This window comes from Meleagris gallopavo, chromosome 8 (assembly GCF_000146605.3).
Source record: "Meleagris gallopavo isolate NT-WF06-2002-E0010 breed Aviagen turkey brand Nicholas breeding stock chromosome 8, Turkey_5.1, whole genome shotgun sequence".
Lineage (NCBI taxonomy): Eukaryota > Metazoa > Chordata > Aves > Galliformes > Phasianidae > Meleagris > Meleagris gallopavo.
This window is the reverse complement of record NC_015018.2, coordinates 21,355,337-21,375,050: the sequence shown is the minus strand read 5'-3', so window position 1 is coordinate 21,375,050 and position 19,714 is coordinate 21,355,337. Positions and strand designations below refer to the sequence as shown.

Below are 19,714 nucleotides of genomic sequence, written 5' to 3'. Positions count from 1 at the left end.
CCCAGGGCTCTTCCTGTCCTTGTGTTTTTCCCTGCTGACCACTCAGAGGGTAAAGGTACCAGGGCATGGTCCACCACTACCACTGTGCCTGTACTGGCTCCTGCTCCTCAGGGGCGTCACTTTGACTGACTCTCCTTCCTGCTCCTGTGACACGTGGACATGCTGCCCTGCCCAGCTGCCTACCACCAGCTTCTAGAGAGCTTCTTCTGAGAGGAGAGGCAGGAGGTGCTGGGCCCTGCAGGCTGCTGCTGGGGCTTGGAGAGCTGCGGCTGGGCACAGACCTTCACAGCCCCTCTAATCCTCCTGCCTTTGGGCAGCCTTCTGACTGCAGGCCCCAAGTTAGCAATAAGGAACAGCAGGCTCTGTGCCAATCATTTTCATTAAGAAAACAACACAAGAAAGCAGTCTTAGAGGCAGGCATTTGTGCTCAGATAAGTTTGCAGACAGTGTGAGGAGGAAGCTTGAAAACAGAAATAAAAAGAGGAAACCGAGAGATCAGGATGTAATTTCCACACATCTTGAGCAGGGGTTAAGTATAGCAAAGCAAGAGACGAGTGCTACTCTTCTGTTCCTCTGTCATAACACAAGTATCCTGTGCAATTCTGGAGGAACAAAACACATCTTAAATATCCATCTTCTTCCCAACCACAGTAAGATCTTAGTCTCAGTTATCTCTACATTTACACAAGTGTATGTATCTAAAAACATTGAATATCTTTATAGATGTCTCAAGTTTGAGGTATTAAAGATGAGCTATGCTGCCTTTGGGACTCAAAAGGAGTAAAAGTGAGCTCTGGGACATTTTGGCTCAGTTTCCAGCAGGAAACAGAAGGAACCATCAGTAACACTAGAATCCCATTTTGGGATGGGAGAACAACACAACCATAGGAAAGAAAAATCAGAGGCCTGAGAACAGATGTACCAGCATTAGAAAGACAAGTAACTTGTTTCTGCAGAAAGAACTGTTATGAAAACGTCTAAAATACTTCAGGCCATCCCATCACCACTCAAGAACAGCACTGAAGTCCTTGTGCTTTTTTGCTTAGCCCTGGGGTATATATTTAGATGACAGTGTCCGAATGTTTTAGAAAGAGAGGAATGGCAGCTTCAAGAAAAACTGTGTAAACATTGGCCTTAACAGAGTTTGGCTGAACATCCCTCTGCTTTCCCAGGCTTCTAGTGTTGGTGTGCTGTTTCAACTCAGCACCAGCAGCTAAAGCAGCAGCCCTGGGAAGGAGCACAGCAGATACACAGCCCTCCACTCCCAGTATCTGTGAGTCAGACAGATAAGTAGTAAAGGTCTCCAGAAATACAGGAATGCTTTAAACTGGTGGGACCAGAGGGAGCAGAATTCCTTACAAAGAGAGGCCATTTTGAGTGATTCAGGTGGCTTCGATTTGGAAAGAAAGGCAGAGAAGAGGGACAGAAAGGCAAACAGCCAAGAACACTGTATGTGCCAAAAGGTATGTCCTTCCTTGTTCCCCTCTGCCTTGAGACTTCTTGGCCTGCACATCCTATGTTGCAATCACCCCAGACATCGCAGTTTTCACACATAGATCAAGTCCTCCTCACATCTCCAGGTTTCTTGGCAATAGGCGATCTCTGAATGCTTAATTTGGATACCCCAAACATCTCCTTTGTGAAGAGCAAATCTCTTGGATGACTTCTGAAGAGACAGACATGCAAGCAACAAACTCTGTGATATCTGTCACTATCTGCACTCAAATTTATTAAAAAAAAAATGGAGTTATTGGAGAAGGAAAAAATATTTTTGTAATTTAAGTAAGAAGATAACATGACCTTCACCTACAAGCTCCTCAGCATTAAGTTTATGAAACACATAATCTATAAGGATGACATGTTTTTCTTTTACTACAATTCCTTGTCTTGGTTTAAATATCTGTTATCATCTTCTCAGAGGATATCACTGTGCTGTCACCTATACTCATAGATCTCATCACCCAGGACCTGTGTATCACCTTTAGGATAACACCTTTTCTACTGTATTTTTTCTCCCATTTTTTAAAAAAGCATCAGTATTACTGCTTCCTCTATCATCCAACTCTACAAGTCTCTTTCATTTCTTTGCTGCTTCTTTCTCCCGGCCATATCTCTATTGCTGGTTCCTCTTCCATTTTAATGTAATTTCCTCAGTGATCCTGAAGCTATTTTTCTTTTAAGTGCAACAGATAAAAATACCCAACTTATTACTCAAACACTGCCCTGTCATCACGTTTTCTGACTGCATCCTTCTCCAGTCCTGTTCACATTCTGTAGCTTTTGCCCATTTCAACTTTTTGTGGTACAGCGATCATAGTGCTTAGACCTGTTACTTAACTGCCTACTGTTTGTGTGTGATGTTCATAATACTGATAATAAAGGAAGTGATGTTCATTGAAACTGGTGTTTAAAAAAAAAAAAAGAATTCCCACATTTATATGTAGAGCTCAGTCACTTTACTAATTAATTTGTTCATTATGTTTCTCTAAACAGCAAAGCTGTTTAATGCAAATTGTATTTACACCAAACAAACAAAACAAGTTATCATCCTTATAGTTAAAAATCCATGAAGCTTCAGTGAAACATACAAAGAAATTTTTGCATGCAGCCTCTGAATAACAGAAGCGATATGATTGATGAGCACTGAAATATTTTGAAGGCGCAGTACCAAAGGTCTGCTCTCTAACTGCCAACCTGGTTTACACATTCATTAGCAAATGATCTAACTCCATGACAGGCCTGCAATACTATACACTATAGGCTCATCATACTTTCAGTGCTGTTATATCATATGATTAAAAATCCAATTGCCACCTTCATTTCACTTTACAAATCTACATAAACATAGTAAAAGTAAAAATAATTCACTTCCATAAATTCTACAGCCTAATTAAAAAAAAAAAGTAGTTTGAAAACGTTAACATGACACAGGATTCATTAAAACCCTGTTAATGAACAGGGTCATTAGATAACAAAACAGTTGCTCTTTCTGCTCAGGTTATTTAATATACCTGATTTTACCCATGTCAGCTGTAAATGTTCTGAACTGAACTACAGAGCAATTTGCTTTCAATTTAATAAAAACTATCACAGTCCCAAACAACACTGGCAGCATCCTGGCCTATAAGTCTGCTTCTCAAACCATTAACCATCATATTAATATAAGGTATCAGAATTCCCCTATTGGCAACTGAGCTATTGCTTTCTCTTTCAGGTAATGAAGCATGAAGTAATATCACTGATTTTGAGCAAATATGCTAGTGTTGGGGCATACCTGAATAGTTAGATCTTTTATTCTCATCATTTGCATCTTTTACTATCTTCCTATTGATTTATCTGGCAGAAGTAGCGGACAATCTGATAAAATGAAGGCAAAAACCTTCTAATGTTCCCACAGGAGGGAGCTCTCCTTGGCCACGTGTGACACTGCTCTCAGGAACCATCACCAACTACCTTAATTTCCTAAGTCTCTCTTTTGATAGCATTAGGCCAGTAACACCTTGAAGAAAGGATGTATGTGAAGCAAAATCAGTAAAACTTAAATGGAGTAAGAAATTAACAACAACAACAAAAATTCTCAAAGGCCCAAGAAAAAAAAAAGAGAAGAAAAATATCAGGAGTCAGTAGTAAATACATCATGAGTAGATATAGGAAGACAGTGAACATTAGTTGCCCTGTTTAGCACGGAGAATTTCACAATACCTCCAAAACATCAATTGCAGAGTGAAACTAAGGAAAATAAACTAGCAGTGGCATTCATGTGTTGAATAATTACTATCTTAAGATAGAAGAAAAGATAGTCTTGTTATCTGCTCCTTTGTGCAGTTTCATGACCAAACTTCAATTAAGATTTAATAAAACAAAAATTATCACTCTACACATTGGTAGCTAAGACAAAGATTAATATTAAAGTAACCCAAAGCAACTATTTTCAAAAAAGAACCATGTGTATTTAGATCAGATTAAGTCACTCAATGCCGGTATTTTTTTTCCAGATAAAAGTACGCAGAATGCAGAAAACGTGCATAAAATGAAAAAGGAATAACTTTAAGTTATTTTTTTTAATGTCTGAATTCAGCCTGACTACCCACTCACCCTCTGTTAAGTGATTTGTTTTTTATTAAGTGAGCATCTGCAGTGGAAGACCAGTTGTAGCACAGACACATTGTCCATCAGATGTCACCCAGTCAAGAGCCAAAGCAAAGTTGACTGCATGCATCCAGAAGGATTATCTGAAGTGTCAAAAAGGGAGATATCATAAAAATCCTGACCATCTTTAATTTGCATATGTTCGTTAGCCATAAATATAACCATGATATATCAGCCCACCTGCTTTGCTATGTTCTAGAGGCAGAAAATATTCTTTCCAGCAGAGCTACAGAAAGTAGGCTTTGCAATGTGAAATCAGTAGGCATCAGTTTATGTTGGATCATTTACTACCTTTTCCAAAAGGGAATCCACTAGATCTTTACAACTGTAAAACCTGCTGCCTTCTGTACACCTCACCTGATGGCAGTACATCTGTTCTGAGTTACTGCATGATAGAACCACAGAGAAACTGTCTCTAGAAATGCGAGTTCTCAGATATTTTTAGTCTTGCTTTCAGATTTGCACTGCACTTTTTCTCCGTGTGAATTTATATGTGCCTTGGATACAAACGTTTCAGTGTGGTCACCTTACTTAGTCTCTGGGAGGTTTCATGTCCTGTTTTCTTTAGTTTTGCACTTCAGCAGAACAATAAAAATAGGAAGGAAACAGACAGACTGAATTTTAGAAAATGCTACATCTTCTTTCACTGATGATGGGCATTTATTACCTCTACAGGTACAAGTACTTCTTGTTTACATAATTTCTTCATCCCATTTCAATCCTTTTTGAATTTGCAGAAAGAATTAATTAGCTATTATGTTTAAAACAAACAACTTTCTATGTACTTGCCTTTATTTACAACTTCGGCAGAAAAAGGTTAAGGCTAGATGATTTCCAGCTGAAGCCTCAGCTTTAATCCTAAATTTGCAGCCTAATTTGTAATTTTATGAACTACAGAATTTGAGCATATATACAAAGCAGAATTAGTTCAGGGTCCAAAGACGAATGATATAAATACATAAATAGCTTTCTAGCCTTTCTATTACTTGTATTGGTTGACTTCCTTTTTATTCCCTATCACCATCTCCAAGTGATATCTGTTCCGTATCTAATTTATACCCACAATGAATGACCAGACCTGCCTCCTTACTAAATACACCTGTGTCATTTCAAATCACACTCACCTTTCTCTCCTTAAGCTGTCCTATACACCTAAGCACAGCTTTTCTCATCCAGCATGCAGGATGCGTCACTCATCTCGTTTCTTCTATTAATACGCCCCCCGCTGGGTATCCAGTTCAAATGGCCACGTGTATTGTCAGTGCTTTCCTGTACAAGCACAACCCTGCCTGTCACCTTTCAAAACCTCCTGCACAACTCGCTTTTAGGTGCAGGGATTTTGCCTCACAAGTTTGGTACATTAACATGATCAGTTAGAAATTACATTATATGTAAGCACGACCTTATTTATACAGTGCTGTTCTTTCCCACGTGTGCTTTCTATGCTTGGTTGAAGAAACTAACCACCTGTGCAAATTCTGCTGGTGGTATTTCCAGCCAGTATTCCATCCTAAAACAGCAATTGCATTCAGCAAGTAAAAAGTTCATGCTGTCGGGGTGACAGGACAGGTAGGTGGGTGGTGGCATTGCTGGAGCGGGGTCAGGGCAGCACTGGTCAGGAAGGGATGTGGCACCACAGGCAAGGCAGCAGCTGCCACCTCCTGGCTCAGCTCTTGGTAGTGCTGCTGGATGCAGCAGCTGGGCGGCTGCTAGCATTCAAAAGCAGTCACTTGCAAGCAAACAGGAATTTATGGGGTTTAGTCCATTTCTTAAGAGACTTATTAGTGAGAAAAACAATGTAAAAACAAAAAATAGTCCTAGCTTCAAGCCCATTAGGGAATGTCAAATTTCACAACCTGAAATCTAGGTTTAAGTTTTAAGCTTCCTTCACTAACTAAATGGATAACTGGTCTTTAAAGACCATTAGGTCATCATGCAAAATTTCTCTCCCACAGCTTTCAACATGGAGAGAGTGTTGTTCTGGGAGTCCAGAACAACTGCCTACTGAAGTTAGTGGACTTCTTCCCTCCTCTTCTCTCTTACTTAGCACAGACTTCCCTGAACTCAGCTACGTCTGCTAGAATAACATTGCACCACACACAAAAATCAAGCATGCTAAAAATACATCCTGTAGGTATAATCCTAATTATGCTTAGGTTAGAAAGATTTAGTAACCTTGGAGATAGAAAACAGAGTAGAAATGATATTTTTAGCATCAAGGAACTTCTCCAAGCAACAATACCACACAGTACAAAAATATACCAGGTCAGTATGCTTCAGAGATTTCAGATGTTTCATCCTCTTATGGGCTAAACCATAGTACTCTTCAACTATATTACTCTGAAATGTTTTGTTTTCTTCTTTTCAGACTTATGTTCCTCATGAACAAATAAGCTACATAGATGTGCAAGGATGTAAAAGAATTTAAGCATTTCATCATTACAAACTGAACCTAACTCCACAAAAACTGAGTTCTCCACTTCACTTCCACTGTTTTCATACTGAATTTGCAATTTGAGAGTTGAAAAGTGCCAGTCTGAGTCTGGGTGAAGAGCAGAAATTTCTCAGGGGTTCCACATTTGTTGGTGTATACCTTATAACCGAAAGCTGTCAGGCTTCAGTCACAGGCAGCAGCAGTCTCAGTTAAAGAGTGCTGCTAGAAGAAAACCCCACGTTAATTCTCCCCTCAGAATCATATTTGTGTGCTGACAGTACTCCCCATGCTCTCCTTGGTTTCTTCTATTATGAATGTGCCAAACTGGCCTGCTGGAGCAAGCACAGCAGCATGCCAGCCCTTCCCATCTCCTCACTGGATAATGAGTGCAAGTGTGTCCGTGTGTTTACATGGGACTGTAGAAAGAAATGACTAAAAACACTGTGTGAATACTTATCTGTTAATAACAGCTTTATTATATTAATAGCAGTTTAATTTCTGCTAAAGAAAGTAGAACTCTCCTCGTATTGCTTGAGATCTTTGCCCCTCCCTGATTTGATGTCATGCTGGGGAAATAGGCAAGCGTCATGATGCAGAGTAACTTCTCTACATGTGCTTAGCAAATGAAATTGAGCTCGAACACTTAGTGACAAAGGCTATATATGAAAGCAGGTGCACTGAAGATCCATTAATAAGATTTACCAGACCAGCTTTATTTGTTATTGATATCCAATGCATATCCCTGAAGCTGTGCCACTGTACACCGCCCCAGTAACTGGCACATGCTTTACCATAGGAAGGAAACAGAGTTTTAGACAGCCTGATTTAAATGCAGGCAAATTTAAGTATTTAACATAGGAACAATAGGGTTCTTTGTGGCAGGGAAAAATGTTTTTTCCTCCAAGTGCTGGCAGATCAACCACAGCCTATTTGGCTTCACTGTTGCTCTCAGTGCTTTTCATTTTTTTATACTCTGTTTCAAAGAACAGTATGGAATTCAGGGAAAAGTATTACCTACCACTGTGACAGAGGCTTGCCTAGCATTATGAAATTGGAAAATGCATTTTCCCAAAGACAACTTCCATTTAAACTTACAAAGCTCTTACAAAGCTCCCAGAATACCTGACGAAGGCTACAATGGAGCATACAAACACATGTACTGCCAGCCTCAATGCGTTGGTCTTTTCTCACATAGCTTTCCTTCACCACGCTCCCTTAGCATTCACTTCTCCTTCCTATTTTTTAAATTTTCCTTTGCTCCTGTTCCTTTCCTGTTTCTTGTTCTTTCTCCTATAACTACTCACTTCCTATTATACCTCATTTTCTTTAGTAAAAATATTTGTTCTTACTTTTACATTAGGCTTTTTCATCCACATTTTTCAGATCTCTTTTATCTCTGGAGAGGAATTAGGGCAGCTGTCACGGTACAACTGGTATGTTTTTATCTTTCAAAAATTCTAAATAATATTCTGCTAAACTATGTTTAAGTATGAAGGCTGGCTTTCAGAATGGCGGTAATAACAACAACATTGTGTGAAATTGTTCCCAGATGTAGCCTATAAGACTAAGTTAAAGATGACAGAATTTACAGTACTCTAATCAAAGCACTGCATGATTTATGTAGTAGCCTATCATCACTGCTCTAAATGACTGCCTATAACTGAGATTTGGCAATCATTTTACATATATTAAACATACTTATCTTTTAAAACATAGTAATGATAGCAGTAAAGGACAGCAGTGACAAGCTGAAGATCTACTGCAGAATGTACTCATTTGTAAGGACTGTTGTTGCTGTTTCTCATGCAGCAACATTTACATATAAAAATACATTTAAAAGCTACTTGGATGAAAAGATGGTCACCAGCAGAAAGCTAACATTTAGAGTCTTTATTTAGTTTTTAGAGTATTTGCCTGTGTTCTAATAACTGAACTTGTTCAAACTACAGAATATACTCTTCTGATCCTCATTAGTAAGTAATTCTTTTGTTGAAAGAGACAGAATTGCAGCTGCTGATTTATTTTCATTTTTTTTCCCTCCTCCTTTTTCACTCCAAGGCATGACTCCTAAAATTCTGCAGATTTACCCTATTCCCAGCTGACTGCTCTGGGCTTAGGAAAGGCAAAATGCAGGAATGTGGTATTTATTCTAAAGATCTATTTTTTCCTTTTATGTATTTTTAAACACGCATCTGTACCAGTCTCCTGATAAAAAATTTTTGCTGGAATTCTTCCAGGGAATTTTCATCACTTCTTTCTAATGGAAGTTGGATATTTGTGATCCACTCCTCAACATCAATCTAATAAGGAGAGCTGACCACTACTATTAATTTACAGGAGGGAAGGAAAAGTCCCTTCGCTAGTAGTATCTCCTCTCCAGACTCACCCTGTTTTGTTCACCAATCTTTTACTTACCTTCTTACTCCCATTTCATTATTTCTTTCCACGTGGTCTTCTGTTTTTTTCTCATCCTCACAAACTTAGAAACCAAGCTATTCTTGATGAAACTTTCTTCCTTGAACCCTTCTTTCAGTCGCCCTTTTAATAATGAAATCTACAAAACTACTTTACACTCCAGTGAGCTGTTAACATGGTTTTTTAAAAAAACAAAATGAAACAAAACAAAACAGAAGACAATCAATGAAATAAACTGTCCAATACAAAATCTCAATGTCAGCAGCCTCAGGCACTACACTGAATCCTGGTCTTACTCCCTCAACTGCAATTCAAAAGTCTGAGTTCAAGAGCAATTTGGGACTCTAGCCAGAATCCAACAAAAGAGTGAAAGAAGATCCAGTCACTCAGGCTAGAGCTGGAAACTTGAAACAAACAGCAGCCAAATCACCTCCAACTTATAGGACACCAACTGTGCTAATGTGCTTCTGTATGGCCACTGGAGAGCAAGCAGACTGAATGCAGGTAAGTATTCAAACATTTAGAAGCTGTAAGGTTCATTACAGTTCAGATACAGACTATATAAAAATATTCCTGCTATAACATTTGAGATTCTTGGCAAAAACTAAAAGTCTGAGCTCAAACTATGTTTTGATCGCCTGCTTTGTTAATCTCTTAGTTCAGGCCATTTATTGACTTCAATTTCTCAACACGTTGAAATGATGCAGTGGAATACTGGGATCTGCTGCTACAAGACGAAGATCTCTACTCACAGCTTTCTTAGAATGAGGAAGAGATGAGATTATATTCAGTGACTGTGCACCCAGTGCACTGCTTTCCATGCTTGCCTGTACCTCCCTTGATTGTCTACAGCTATTTCATGCCTCAGCACCACCAAAACACTCTGCTTTTATCAGAGCTGGATTTATCCCGCTTCTTCGGCACAAATATCCCTTCAGGACCTAAATCATTCCCCAGGGAAACACAAATAGGGACTTGCTCAAGGCAGAGCATGTAAGCACTGAAGAGTTAGCAGGCAGACACAAGTCATGGTTCCTACTCTGTGGGGCTAATCCCAGGTTCGGCACAGCACAAAGCAGCCCAGGAGCAGTTTTGTCAGCATCTTGGGGCAGCTCCATGCTAAAAAAAAAAGCTCCTGGCCTGAGGGCTGCCCCAAGGGCTCTTGGTTGGCCAAGAAGTCAGTGCACGGATCAGAAAGACAGGGAATGATTAATCCAGACATATTTCCTGAGTTTGTGCCTGCTTCCAAAAGATGTCCTGTGTGAATAATGTTCTCTGCACGTTTTGATGCACAAATACTGTCTGATATGTTCCTGCTGTAAACGCCATGCAAGTCCCGCGAGCAAGCAGCAAGAGCTTCTTCCATGCTCGTCACCAGCCAGCACCAACAGAAGCATCGAGTAGTACACAGCACTCTTCTCCATTTACACAGTTTTGAGTTATATTTGGCCCTATGGGGTGGGCCAATGTCTCAAAAAACCAGACAGCTTCAGTGGTGAGATTGGGCTGGGGGTTTTTCTGAGGAAGTTAAGGAGCAACCAAAACCATGGAAGCAGTAGTAGATGCTTCCCTCACCCCCTAGCAAATGAATGGAAAGTAATTTAAGAAGCATCTTCAAGAGTTTTACTGCAAATACGACTATTATTTCTTTAAGGAGTTGATGTAAAAATAAAATAAAACAGCTGCCACAGTTGAAATAACTTCCTATCCTGTCCAAATTTAAGCTGGCATTAGCAGAAAACTTCCAAATAAAGCATTTATAAGAAGGGTAAAATGCAGTATTTTCAGATATTAAAAAAAAAATACGATGGTAATTGAATGCTAACTTAACCACTGAGTGTGCTGCAAGATTTGCTTATTGTATGGTAACCATTGAGTCATGGCCTGAACCACTGATTGAGCACCTGGGGAAAGGACCCAGTCAGCCCTGGGAACACAGGTGAGGGCAATTCTACTGGAAGGGGTGGATCTTGACTACACCTCTCTTACACCTCGTTGAATGGCTGACCCCCACTGGGGAAGGATTTCTGGTTGGAGATACCTTTCCTGTGGAGTCTTTCCTATGAGTCTGCATTTTTGGAGATAGGTGAGCGTGTTTTTTTTTTTTGTAACACCATTCTATCTGTGCTGTTATGCTCCTGTATTGCCCTTCCACTGTGTTAATCTTTCCAATTGTAATACTTACATATTAATCTATTCAAAGCTACTTTGAATACAACAAATATTCTTTTGTCTTGATAAAGCAGTAAAATGGAATTATGATGCATTTACCCGGTGTTCACACTGCAGAAACAGAAACCTCAGAGTTCATTATGAGGGTCACTTAACCAATTCAGGCACCTTTAATAGCGTGATTTTTTTTTTTTTTTTCCCTATTATGAAGGCTAGAATAAGAATACTACAGATCAAATACAATGAAACAGTTTTATCTCCAGAGATGTTCATATGGGCTTATTACAAAGATGCTCATTTAAAATGTTAAGGTGATTTTAGGCACATCAACTAAAATCAAAACCACTCTAAACACTAAATTTTTGGATTAAAATATTAAATTATTTCACTAACATATTAGTTAAAATGACATAAGGTGTTATCAAAGCATTTTCTCCAGCAGAACTTAAGCCCCAACAAATGAAGTTGATCTTGCTCTGAGGCATCTGCGATCCTCCAGCAGAGACCTCTCCCAGTGCAGTGACACCAGGTACAGTGCTGTCAGCACCACAGAGCAAAGGAGTTGGGGTCTTTACTGAGAGAGGGGTGAGGCCCTGGCATTGCTGCCGAGAGCAGTGGGTGCCCCATCCCTGCAGGTGCCCAAGGCTGGGTTGGATGGCCCCTGGTCTGGTGGGGAGCACCCAGCCCATGGCAGAGAATTGGAACTAGATACCTTTAAAGTCCCTTCCAGCCTACCCCTTCTGTGATTCTATAGCGTGTAAATGTAATAGTATTGCTAAGGGCATTGTTTAATGCTAAACAAATATTGACTATGCACGAATACTTTTGACAGCTACCTGAACACTGATCAATATTTGAACACAGCAGAACTGTTCAAGTAATACAGAGAGCTGATTAGCTAAGGAGATAGGTAAATAACTACCAGGAAGTCCTTAATTATATAAATCTGCTGGCTGAAATAAGTTATTGACATGGAAATAAAATATTAACAATAAACATAACTTAGTCAATACTGTAGATGCGTTACTCCACATATTTTCACTATCAGCTCAGAGTTAAATGGTCATCGCCACCCTGTCACTGCATGTAGTTGTGCCATTTTCAACAGGGGTGTGCAGTGTTGTCTGTAATCACTGTGAGCCAGCACCCCAGGCCAGCATGAACTCACACCTTCACCCCACAGCAAGGAGAGCTGCTGAAGCAGAGCAGTTTCTCTGTTTCTGAGGATGATACCACACTGCCACCCTCAGCAGGAATAGCAAATCAACATTAATATGAGCATTTTCCTCTGTTCAAAAAAGAAAGGCTAAAATGATCTTCATTTTTGTTACAAGTGAGCATTAAACACACTTCCCATCCCTATGTACTTCTGGCATGAGCAGCATTTCGTTGTCATGAAATAAAAAGATTAAGCACCTGCACCATTGAAGTTTGCCATGTTCTGCTAAGGCTCCTTGAATATAGGAATAGCAGGGAAAGACAGGCTGAAGAGCAATGGTACAATGGTAATTATTCTTATTTACTTATTAAACTGGTTTGACGTGTCTTTTTCATAGGTATACAGTGGTTGAAAGAAAGTCAGAAGCAAGTAACTTGTCTTCTGTTCCCCCTATAAGCATACAGAAGTTTACATCTACAAGAACCAATATCATCTAGCACATATGATTTAAAACATAACACTGAATGTTCTGTTGGCATACTTAATGTATGCTTTAGCTATCATGCCCTCTGTACTTATATATAACCTTACTTTTAAGGTAAGTCTTGTATCAGTTCAGCAGAATACATTCACCTTGGAATCTCTTGTGATTTCTTATTTGCTCAAGTCTGTACCAACAGATGAAGAGCTACAAAACAGCAATTTCAGAAATATTAAGGAGTAGCCTTTGCTTATTTCAATCCCAGATCCTTTTCTCTATATAGCCTGTGTTCTCTAATGCATTACTTTCAGGGCCAAAACCGTATTTGTACAGATTCCACTCCTCTCCATGCTTATGCCTGCTTTTGTTCTGTTATGAATATCATAATTCATCATAAGACAGTCAGACACGTAGCAAAGAGGTAATACAGGGAAAAAAAGGCAACAACTTTTTTATCTGAACCCACGTTTTATCTTCTTTTCATATTTATCAAACTGATCAGAAAAGTGTGCCAGAGTGTGCATCCTTGGGCAAACACAGGAGCTGGACTTCCATAATCTTGCTCCTCATAATTTAGGTACAGACAGCTCCTATCTTCTAGCTGTTTGCTGTCAGCCCAAACCTAACGGTAGAACACTTGGCCAAAAGATATTGGTTTTCCAGGTTCCTCCATTGATGGAGTACTGTAGTCTTATTCTTATGGTCTGGAAACTCAGTTGTAAAATCAGCATTGTTACGTTATAGTGTGATGTGAATTCAGACAGAAGATTAATGCCTCAATTTGAACAACTACTAACAGGCAATTTCAATCTAAATTGCAAGCCTGTAATAGAATACATGTGAAAAACAGAAGGAAATTTAAGGACAGAAAAAGAACCATAGAATAATAATAAGAAAACCCCAGGAGCCGTTAGGCTAAAAAATGGCATTTAGAATAAGCAGTCTTATGTTAAAATACACATTAAAAAAAAGTGCTATTTTGAGGCTCTGACAACTGCAGTTCAATTTTTTAGTTGGTATTTTTTATTCTTTGCTGGTTTTAAGAGTACATATGCAGCTAAAGCTGTACTTTTCAACAGCATGAGTGATGAGGAGGAGCATAACAATTCTTGCAATGTGCAGTGCTTAACTTAGTAGACTTGAGCTAAATTATTTCCTTAGTAATTCAAAAGAGACCCTGAAGATAATTCTCTCCAATTTCATCAATTACTGTGTGATTTTGAATCAATATGTCATCCAGGACCACTGTAGATGTTGACTCACGTTAACTTCCACAGGGAGATCCTTATGTCATGTATATCTATAACTCCTTTTGAACTGCCTTTGGCATTTTCTGTTCTCAGAATTACTTTATTCATGTTTGATAGATCAGGCAGATCTGTATGTTGCTCTGAAAGTAATTCCCTGTATTTCCATGAAAACTACAGCAGATGCAAAGAGCACAATAACACTATTCTCAGCTACAAAACACTGTTTTTTTCAACATAGTCACCACCATCAGTTATGCATTTTCACCAGTGATGAAATCTTGCTATAATCTGACAGCTTTACAAAGAGATATTCCCAAACAAATAATGATGTAGCTGTCATCTACTTGAAATGAGCTTGTAGAAAATTTAACCTCAGCAGTTATTGGCCTAAACATCGTTTGTATTTCTACATAACGGGGGCTTATACACACTGTATTTATAACACTGTAAAAAGGAAACCTTACATTTTGATAAATGTAAGGTTAGTAACTTAAGTAATACTTAGGATACTATTGTCTTGCTATTTTTCTCCTTGCATAAGCTTATATTAAGCAAAAGTCCTGCAAGCAGTTGTTACAATCTGCATGTTCATGGGTAAACATTAAAGTAAATATCACTTAATTCTTCTTCTGTTTATACATAGATATTAGTCCTTAATAGCATATTAATGTCTACATTGAAGGAGATAAATAGGAGGAAGATTATAGAGTAGTGCACAACCAACTTTAGTTTGGTCAGTTTCTCCAGCATGCTTTTCCATGCTTTTCAAACTTAAGAGATTAACAATAAGAACTTGTAAAAAATACACTTTTAATAACAATGGAAGCAAAACTAAATTCCACTTCTTTGTAAAAGAAAGCAACTTCTATATGGTCTCCCTAAAACTTCAGGTTTCTAATGTTGTCACATGCATTGATACAGAGTACAGCAGCATAAATTAAACTGCAAACAGGTAAGGCACATGGTCACATCACAGTGCAACCCTATTTGGGCTGGAAACAATTCTTTTCTCTGAAAGCAGCATTTCAATTCTATATCATCAACTCTTGCTCAGATCACATAGCAGGTGGGGCTTAGGAAATGAATCTTTGATATATTAGTTCTTGTGGTTTTTTTTTTTTTGCATATCTTATGCATACTGATGATAAAAAAATTATGACATTGACATTCATGAATACTGGTGGCTGCTTTAGGTAGACTGAGCATGGACCAGGTGAGAGCAGAAAGTGGCACTTTTTAGCCAACTACTTTCATGAAGAGAAGGAAAGGGTCAGCCGTCACTCCAGCTTCCCTTTGGGGAAGACAAGTCAATAATTTTACAGTGATTTGGCATTAGCACTAGGGCTGCACAGCAGCAATGCGGCGAGCTTCTCTGGCTGGACACTCACTGCATGCCTGGTGCCTCTTAGCCCTTCCTATTCCTGCTTACAACTGCAGCTTCCTAACCAAGCCAAGTGAATTTATCATGGCCCATGTAACAGCGATGCTAGAAAGGTCATGATGCATGGCATCGTTAATAAGCTATACAGCTCCCTGAAGTAATGGAGAAGGTGAAAATGGCACCTTGATGCACTTGCTTGAGGCTTTTTATTGATAGCTGAACAGGTACCTTCTGCTCACGATGAAAAGTGAGCATTTCAGGCTAGTGAGACAACCCATCAAGCCATGTCTTCTAAAACAGCAAGATACATCACAGCTGGAGGCTTACAAATTTCCGCTGTCCTACCAATAAAGTGGGAAATTGTACGTGATGCAAGGCTAGCACAAGCCTGCCTGTTCTTGGCAGAATCAGTTAATCTACCTAGCCTTTCAAGCACTGACAGCATTATACAAAGAAAATCAATCACCTGAGATAACCAAATCCACTGTCTTCATCTTAGCTTTTTCACTCATTTCATATAATTCTGGAGTATTAACATTACTATGGGCATAATGGAAACATAAATACTTCATTAAAGCCAGCACCTGGACATATTTAATGGCGTAGCAAGAGCTAACAAAGACAAATGCATCCTTACTGCTATGAATCAACTGACAAGTGATACAAACAAAAATATGTGCTTTTCAAAACAGCCTTTAAGGAAACAATGGCTACAGGTGGAGGTGCCTTCCCCTTCTAGAGTGGCTTCACCCTGGAGTGCTTTGACACTATGTGGGAAGACCTGAGCTTAACATCACACCAGAAAGCATGACCTGATCTGAAGGTGTTCACATGCAGCATGCATCCCGACTGCACACAGCAGCATTTGCGCTGTTCCAGATGAAAGGCAGGGTAGCAGAGCCCCAGCATCAACACGCTTTCATTTCAGCTTATGAGTAATCCTGCAAGAGGTCAGACCAACATTAAAGCAAGCCATTAAGCCTCACTGACTTCAGTGAAAGAGAGAGGTGAGAAGCTTGCTTGACAAGTCTTGACAAGCAAGAACTTATCAAGAGGAGAGAAATTTAAATCCTACATGGGTCTAAAAATGAGGAAAACATCCAATACTTAACAAAAAACTATTTATTTTGTGACTCTTGCTACAGGCAAGCAAGAACTTATTTTATGTGACTGGGCTGCAAGATTCAAAAGGTGACATGCATTCCTAAGTTTGATCTACTTGTGTTTTACTACCCGTATTTTCACTGCAATAATCTGGGACAGTTGCAGAATATATTGCCCTGAGGTCAGTAATCATAATCATTTCAGCACAACTATTCACAGTCTGTATTAAGTATAAGAATTTGTATTTCCATAGGCAAACATTCCCATTTGAGTGCAGATTGTATCAAGTATTAGAACACTGACTCATCCTCTACTACCCATAAAATATATAATAATCGGAAGGCTTTTTTTTTCCTGCAGAATTCTGAAGCTGGAGAATGTTTTATGGTATTATTTGCATGTCTTCCATACATTAGCTGGGACACTGTACAGTGAAATATAGTTACTCATAGTAGTTTCAAATAGATACTTCCCCAAAAAAGCAGATTTTGGGAATCCTCAACATCGGCATTACCTATTTCAATTTTTAATCAAGCAGTATTTAAATTCTATATGCCAGCAGGTATTTTTCTGACTTTTTGCTCTGCATTTAGCTTAGGTGCAAGATTGAATTATTTGATCTCACTTTCAGGTCCTCACCAAAACTGCTTTTATTCAGGACTGGCTTAGTAAGAATTCCAAGCATGTTGCATTAACATCTCCAGAATACTACCCACAAAATGTTACTGTAATAAGTAAAAACGGGAATATATTTTTCTTTATATTTTGTTGATATATTTATTGATATTTTATTCATCAATATGATACTTAAATAGAAATTATATAGGCTTATTTATAAAGTTATATGTTACTGGGAAAGCATTTCAAACAATTAAAATTTGATAGCTGATCAGAATTAATACATCTCAGGAATCCCAGGGATACAAGGGTTCACTGGATTTTCCATTATTCTTACGGTGCCAGCCGTTGGAAGTCATTACAGATTACAGTGCTTTTTTAATCAGCGCTGCCGATTACAAGAGCTCTCCAAGACAGCAGTTTGAAAATCTCCCAAAAAACAACTTACCCAATGTAGATGCGGAGGGCTAAATGCATGGAATTTAAAATGATTTCTCACTGGGGACGTCCAAATTTTGTGTGTTCTGTGAGTCTTTTCTGCAAGTCGTTCTCTGAAACCATTTCATTACTCTTTACCAGCCTGAGGATGGAGTCAGCTGATTTTTCCCAGCTGATGAATGGCTCTATTCAAGGACTTGAGCTTGGGGTTAATAATTGAGCCGTCCCGCTCCAGGGCCAGCCCCAAGGGCAGGTGACAGATTCCATGCCTCAGAGGTCCCATTGCTGCAAAGAGAAGGGACAGAAAACGGGAGCCAGAGGCACTCGGTAGAACCCTCATAATCCAGAGCTAGATTAAGCAACATAAGCTTTAGTTTTACATTTAGACTTTCCTGACAAACTAATATCTCAAGCCAGGGGAACCAAATTCATTTTTAGCACTGTCATTTAGCTGCTTCTCTGCAACAGAGAGTACCACAATTGCTCATGGCCCAGCTGCTGTCCCAGGTGACCTGAAGTCCCAGTGACAGCCACCTATGTTCTTCTGTGGAGAGAAGAATGCACCCTGCACAGGGCTTTTTAATGCTTCTCAACTACCTTAATGGCAATCCAGGTGCTCTTTTCTGGCTTTCTTAAAAGTGGATTACTTTTCAGATTTTTCCATTTGAGGACTGTGAATGGTAATAGGCAACACCACACTGCTGCTTTGAGTTTTCAGATAGATTATTTCCCATCCATTTTAAATTATGACCTGCAGTTAGTGGGAACTTGAAATAGATGTTAAGAAATAAGTAGGAAAATTCAAAGAATTTTCAGAATCTGATACTTTCCCTTAGATATAATCTGTGCTCAGGGTACTAATGGGAATAATAAACAAACATCAGCATTGTTTCTATGCCAGTTGGTAATAGAACCGTCTTTAAAGCTGTTTTCTCAGTTCTAATGGTATGAAATGCCACATGGGACCAAACCTGCTGATTCTACTTGCAGCTGTTCCGCAAAAGAAGAAATCAGGGATTTTTTTCCACTGGGTTTCAAGCTTTATGCCTGACTGATCAATCAAGGATAAGTGCTATACGTGTTACAGTTCGACTGTGTTCAAACAAGAGATGTGAGGGGAAGCACCCCAGAGCGAGGACACTCAGCACGTATTCCTGACTTATTATCAGATCAGCATTTAGCATTTGGAGGGAATGTGGGATTTCACGTTTCTAATTTCTCCTGCCCACAGATGCAGTAATAAATAAAGGCTTTAGGCAATAACAGCAACAGAAAGGCGCAAGACAGCAAGGAAATATGCTCCACTTTTTCAGAGATGTGCTTTTCTTTCTGGACCTCAGCCCTTTCTATAGCTTGGGGCGAGATTCCAGTGCTGCAGCAGTAGTGTGTCAGAGCAGCCTCCTATAAGAAGACATAGGTAGTCATTTTATAGATAGAGACAAAACAAAGGACACATGCCTACTTCTGCCATAAGGCTAGCACGTGCTGGAAGAAGGAAACAAAACCTTGGATCCTTACTGCTAGAAACTGCTGGACTGGACCTCTCAGAATTTGCCTTTCTCAACTGTCAACATCAAAAAGAAAAGCAGTGCCAGTGGTTGAAACCAAACTTCATAGAATTTGAGTTGGAAGGGATCCTTATAGGCCATCTAGCCCAACTCCCCTGCAATAAACAGGGATATCTACAGCTCCATCATGGTACTCAGAGCATGCTCCAGTCTGATCTTGAATATCTCCAGGGGAAGGAGCATTCCTCTTGTCATCTCTCTCCTCCACAGCTTGGACCAGCAGTTCCGTATCTTGATATCGGTAATACTGACCCTGTCAGGAAGGATTTCTTTTGTTTTTCCTTGTATCCTAACTGCAGGGAGTGCCTTCTGACAGTAGATATTAACCTGTCAGACTTTACTTCCCCCAACACAGCCTGGTGTAGGAATTGCATTTCCCCAGATGGTTTCTTTCATCTTGTGTTGTATGGAACAGCATTACTGCAAAGAAAGTGATACTTTTGCACACCTCCAATACAGAGACAGTTCTTGAGGAAAAAGGTCAGAAAGAAAAATAGTGCTAAAGCTAACATTTTCCTTCCAATCTCTGCAGAGCAACTGTTACC

General features: G+C 39.3%; 1 protein-coding gene across 1 annotated transcript in view; it reads right to left on the bottom strand.

Annotated features, from left to right (window-relative positions):
- The window catches only part of ENTPD1 (ectonucleoside triphosphate diphosphohydrolase 1), a 47,816-nt gene extending 30,079 nt beyond the window's left edge, over nt 1-17,737 (bottom strand). The window contains exon 1 of the mRNA XM_010714582.3: nt 17,612-17,737. The gene's annotated coding sequence lies outside the window, so the exon portion shown is untranslated. The remainder of the gene's footprint in view (nt 1-17,611) is intronic.
- Nucleotides 17,738-19,714: the final 1,977 nt, after the last annotated feature.